Here is a 6,275-nt window from a genome sequence, read left to right on the forward strand (position 1 = left end):
GATTTTCTTTATTTGAGGAGGCGCTGTTAGTTTTTGAGGTACAGGATCAGAAGGTAGAACGGTACACGGAGGTTGCAGCAGCTGCTCAGGATGCAATCCAGTGCTACCGTGTCATCTATGACGAGGAAAAAAGAGCTACTACCCAGGCATCACTGGATCGTTTTTTCAAGAGGGTGGATAGAATTGAATCCAGCAAGGACCCAGAACCTGCGCCATCAACGTCAGGCCTGAGTGACATTGCAGCTTGCCCTCCGCCCCCTATCGCTGATGATCCTTCACCGCTACCATCTCCCACCTCCTCCTCCTCCAGTCAGTAACTCTTCTTGCCCGTTTCCTCAATACCAGCCCCTGGATGCCAGCTGCTGTGCTGTACAGCTGTCCTTTTCAAGGGACTGCACTGTAAGATTAAAAATGTTTTCTTTATAGAAAGAAATGCCACTGGGTACCCTCCTTCGTTTTCTGCTTTACCCAGGGGAAGAAGAAAATGACTCAGTTTCCTCTAAGTACTGGCCATGCCCCTTTCTCTGACTTATTTTACAGACATGGTAAGGGCCCTGTACTCATTCAGCAAATGTTTATAAAGCATGTACTATGTGTCAAGTGCTTTGGACATATATACATAACCAACCCTGCCAAATTTCTGATTAGGCGTGTTTCTTTCAGATTTTGTTTTTGACACTTTCCTTTGGTTTCAAACCATATTTACAACAATTCTTTAAATTTAATTTATGTCTGCCTCATACAATGATTTTCCCATCACTGAGTTCTGTATCTTTGGGTCAGCTAGAGTTCACCTTTGAGTCCTTTTTTTCAGGGACCTTTCTTTGGTAGCTACTTGGCTTACCTTTTCAGAAATGGAATGAGATAGATAGATGGATAGAGAGATGATGATAGATAGATAGATATTGATACAATAAGATGTTGCACCATTCTTTTTTTTAATTTCTTTTTTAAAGTGTATTTTTTAAATTGAAGTATAGTTAATTTACATTGTTATGTTAGTTTCAGGTGTACAGCACAGTGATTCAGTTTTATATATATATGTGTATATATATATATATAATATATATATATATTCTTTTTCAGATTCTTTTCCCAAATAAGTTATTACAAAATACTGAGTATAGTTTCCTGGCTTGCACCATTTTTAAACCAAATCTTTGCCCCATCTATTCCCATAATCTATGCTGTTCTAAATTTTAATATTGTAGAGAAGATATCAGAGGGAAATATGATTGTCCCACTTTGTAGGTCACCTGATTTTCTCCCTGGATGCTTTGGAAGTATTTGATTTTTAAAATATAACCAGGATATGTCTGGATATTTTTTCACTACTGTAGGCAGATACTGCATTAGCCATTTCTATATAATCAGGTTTCCCACAGCTCGGGAACATCTGCTTCTAACATACATTTGAATGTGACTCTCATCCTTTTGCTCTGGTCTCCTTTTTAGAAGCCTCAGTTACCTCTGTTTAATCCCCCTCCTCTGCTCCTAAGCTATCCATCTGTCATTATTTTTAACTAATTGTCCACTTCTTCTGCATCCTGAAGAGTGGGTTTCGTGTTTTCCTGCTTCAGAATCTTTCTATTAGCTCCTCGGGCTTTTTCCTACTTCTTCATCCTAGAAGGTAAAGCTAACTTTGGCTTAGTGTTTCCTCCACAAACTGAAAGGCTGGATTCACCTAACTCTCCTGATTGCCCTTGGAACGCTCCTGCCAGGTTCTGATGCTGAACGTTGGTTGATGTCAATGCCTGTTTCCTATTCGGCCTGAACTAAGCAGCCTGCAGTGAGAGCCAAGGGCATTCCCAGCAGAGAAATGTCTTTGCACAGCTTCTTCCCAGCATTGGTGGAGCTGCAGAGCTTCCAGCTTTCTGCTGATGACTTGTCGTTTGCCAGGCCTCCACGCCAGGTAACAGCCGCGTCTCTGCCAGCCCTGTCTCGGTCCTGCCGCCGGCCAGCTCCGGCACAAGCCTCACCACCCAGCTGGATGCAGGCCCCATGGCGGCTGCGTGAAACCAGTTGCCTCCCAGTGCTGCCTGCTCCAGCCCCCTGGGCTGCGGAGTGGAACAGAAACTCAGCAGCGTGTTCTACGTGACCCCCTGGCCCACCCTGGGCATCTCCAGCCTGAGCCCGACAGGTCGAGGGTAATAAATTCTCCCGAGGTCTCCTCGATTGCCTCTGAGTTCAGCTCCTTCCCCATCTTGCTGCCCTTCTGCCTGGGATAGTCGGTGCTCACAAGCCCTGGAGATTCCCTTTGTCATGAACAATGCTGAGCTGCAGCTACAGAACAAAATTGGCCACACGTGTTTTAAGTCCTGGATCCCATCTGTCAACACACCACTCATTATCACCTAGAAACCATTGCGTTCTGGCATTAATTTGCAATGGCGTTGGTCCTTCTCTTGGTACACGTGAATATTCTCTGCTCAGAGCAATGACAAAACTGGAAAATTCTCTCCCTCTTTCCTTGTCAGAACGATCTTCCTATTTTTTGCCTAGTCCTAAACTCAACTGAGGTGCTCTGGATCAGAAATCTGTAGCCCAGGCTGCTGTGAGAGAACCAGACACACAGATTCATCTTATCTGGTGTGCACAGACACAGACAATGCTTTAGGATTAAAAATCCTCACTTTAGAGTTTGCAAAGAGCTTGCACATAGGCTCTATCGTGACTCTTCAAGAGATGCGTGGAAGAGAGAGATCTTGATGACCTCTGTTGCACGGGTGGCAGAAATATGCCAGGCATCCACTGCAGCTCTGCCCCAGCAGCCCTCTCTTCCCATTGCTTCAGTCTCCCGACTCTGGCAGTCTCTCCAGTCTGCCTCCCAAATGCCCTTGCTCAGTGTTACAGCATCTCTGGAGCTGATCCTCCACTTTGGCTCACTGGGCTGGGACTGGGCACTTCAGACGCCCCTCTGTTTCCTGTCCCACCCCCATGGCTGCAGCCCTGGTTCTGGTCTCACTCTGAGCCCAATGCCCTCAGCAGCAAAGCTGAGCCAGCTCTGCTCCCTCCCATGCCTAGCCTGGAAACTCAGTCTGGATCAAGCCCTGGCCTCCCCATTTACCTAGGAGAGCAAGACAAATATAGATGAGGAAACGAGGCCCCAGAGAGGGCAGAATATACTGTGACTACATGATCTCCCAGGCCAGGCAGCCCAAGGTGGAAATGCAGCCTAGTCGTCTGCTAAGAGTGTGACCCTAGACAAGTGTCTCAACCTTTTAAAGTCTCTATTTCTCAGCTGTAAAAAGAATATCATGGTAATACATTTGCCTCCCAAAGGCGTTTGGCAAATATTAAATGAAATGGGTATAAGTTAACAGCTATGCATAAGGCTTGGGGCCCGGTAAGCTGTCATTAATATTAACTGTCATTATTACTATGATTATTAATAAGGTCAAAGAATGAGTAAGTGCCAGAGCTAGGAATTGAATCTTCTTTTATCTCTTCATTTCATTTTTAATAGCCCATAATTATAGAAATTTAGTCTATGATGGTAGAAAGAAAGGTTCCCAAAATAGCTTTTGACTAAATATGGAGAGGTTTGATTACTTTCAGAGCTTCCGAGAGGTCAGAAAAATATTACTTGCCCTAGATAAATATTACTTAGCCATTTCTATTATTTTATGAGACTTCTCTGACAGGGAGCTCTAACAGAAATATCACTACTGACAGGTGAGTCGAAACACATTTTCTTGGTCTTTGTTTTTCTAAACGAACACACATGATTAAATCCAATGTCTTAGGACTTCCCTGGTGGCCCGGTGGTTAAGAATCCGCCTGCCATTGCAGGGTACAGGGGTTCAAGCCTTGGTCCTGGAAGATCCCACATGCCACAGAGCAACTAAGCCCGTGGGCCACAACTACTGAGCCTGTGCTCTAGAGCCTGCGAGCCACAACTACTGAGCCCGTGTGTCACAACTACTGAAGACAGAGCTCCTAGAGCCCGTGCTCCACAACAAGAGAAGCCACCACGATGAGAAGCCCGCGCACCACAACGAAGAGCAGCCCCCGCTCGCCACAGCTAGAGAAAGACTGCGTGCAGCAGTGAAGACCCAATGCAGCCAAAAATAAATAAATAAATAATAAATAAATAATATTATTTATCCAGTGTGTTGATAGCACTCTGCTAAAAGCATTCTGGGTGGAATTGCTCTCCTGCGGGTCAGCTCTGGATTCATGGCACAGAGTCATTTGTGCAATTAACATAAGCAATTTTGCAGTTGCTTCCTTGGAAGCTGAACACTGTCTAAAGAGGCAGGGAGTATTTTTGATGACCCTGGACATCAGGGAAAATTCAGGCTCTTTCCTGGACACTTCTTTCCATTAGGAGAAGGAATCTATGTTAGAGCAGCTTTCAAAGCAGCCACAATACACATGCCAAGGCCCGTAGGTAATTAATCATGTGTGTTCGAGTGAAACCGTATCAGGCCTTTCTGCTTCCCCCAATAAGGTCTGTGGTAGGGTTTTCATTTTATTTGATGGACAAATCTGCCAAAGTCTTTATTGTGAGCCACAATCTTTATGGATTTGGACAGATTCTATTTTGATAGTTTGCAGCAGACGTGGCTACAGGAGAGGTGATGTGCTGTGGCTCAGATGATACACTTACCCTACATTGTGCAAGCTTTTAAGGCCTGCTTCCAGATTTCCTGGCAAGAAGATGAACTCTGGGGCATCCCAAGCTCTAAATGGATCCAGATAATTTCTCTATAAAGAACTCTTAGTTATGATTCCTTGGAATTTACCCGTGGTGGTTTGCTCTCATTGTCCGGAGGTTCAGCTGGGTGAGACTTTGCTCATTCTGACAATGACCCCAAAAAGATGTAAAATCCACGGCAAATGGAACATTTGCGAGCAAACCTGATCTAGATGAGAGAATAACTCCTCTGTGCCAGGGGACATAATAAACATTTCACATTCACAATCTCCTTTGATTCTCTCCACAGCCCTGTCCTGGGGGGGGGGGTGCTATGATTAAGCCCATTTAAAGATGAGGAAACTAAGACTCAAAAGGGTTAGAGAACCTGCTCAAGACCAAACTGCAGGCAAGATGAGGAGGAGGACTTTAGCCAGATTCCCTGATTCTACAACCTGCTGGCCAGGCTCCTGTCATACTTGTCCTGCTTTTTTCTGATTGTCTAATGTACCAAAACAAATCCCACATTAGGGTTTTGCCAACCTTTGCCTCAGCTGGGAGCATCCTTCTCGCGGATGATTTCCTGTTGTCGTTCACAGCTCAGTGTACATGTTCTCTGCTTGGAGAACACAGGATGCTCAGAGCCGTCCTAGCAGGGACCAGGGAGATGAGGTAGTTGTCTATCATCTCCTGCTCATCACTGGCTGAGGGCTGCTCCAGGGGCCCTCTGTCCCACTCTGTGCATGAACGGAAGCTCTGGCTACACAGGGATGAAGGACGAGCACTAAAGAGCAGACGTTCCACGTGGGCTGGCTTACTGGCTTGTAAGCCAGTAAGTGAACCATGGCTGGTTCACTCATGTCCTCAAGAACCAGATAGCTTGCTTCCCTCCACTCAGGTCTGAAACTGTCCATTTCCTACACAGCTGCAGGCCAGCTCCCAGGAACACCTGCATCTTCTTGCCTCCCTGATCCCAGCTAATGAGAGAGACAGACCATCTCTTCCTATTAAGGGTAGAAAACTTCCCAGACATTTCTAGAGGACTCCCCTGCACATCTCACTGCTTCAGATTGGGTCATGAGCCCCCTCCTGATCCAAACCCTACTGACAGGAAAACCTCATGTGCTTACGCTCAGATTCTTAGACCAATCACTGGCCAGGGGGGTGGGGCTACCATGAGTGGTGATATTGACCAGGGCCGAGCCCTGGATCTGGGACACTCAGCTTTTCCTGAGAAGTGGTTTGTTTAGGAAGGAACAAGGGGGAAGTGGATGTCAGTAGGCTATCAAGTCTCCACTGCACTTTATAACCTTGGGGTATTTTAAGACTCTGCCTTCTTATTTGCATAGACAAAAACTATACCTTCTCAGTACCTTCCCCACCCCAGCCCTGTCTATATCACAGGTCTTGATTTTATTTACATCATAGCATTTATCATTCTCTAATATATACTTGTTTATTTATTGACTTAGTCTGTTTTCTCCACTGGGAAATGAGCTCCAAGAGAATAAGGATCTCATCTGTCTCATATACTGCTATAGCCCTCACCCATAAAGTCATGCCTGGAACACAGTAGATATTAAATAATAAATAATAAATGTTTGCTGAATGAATACATGAACTAATCGATAAGCAA

Source organism: Kogia breviceps, chromosome 5 (assembly GCF_026419965.1).
Source record: "Kogia breviceps isolate mKogBre1 chromosome 5, mKogBre1 haplotype 1, whole genome shotgun sequence".
NCBI lineage: Eukaryota > Metazoa > Chordata > Mammalia > Artiodactyla > Physeteridae > Kogia > Kogia breviceps.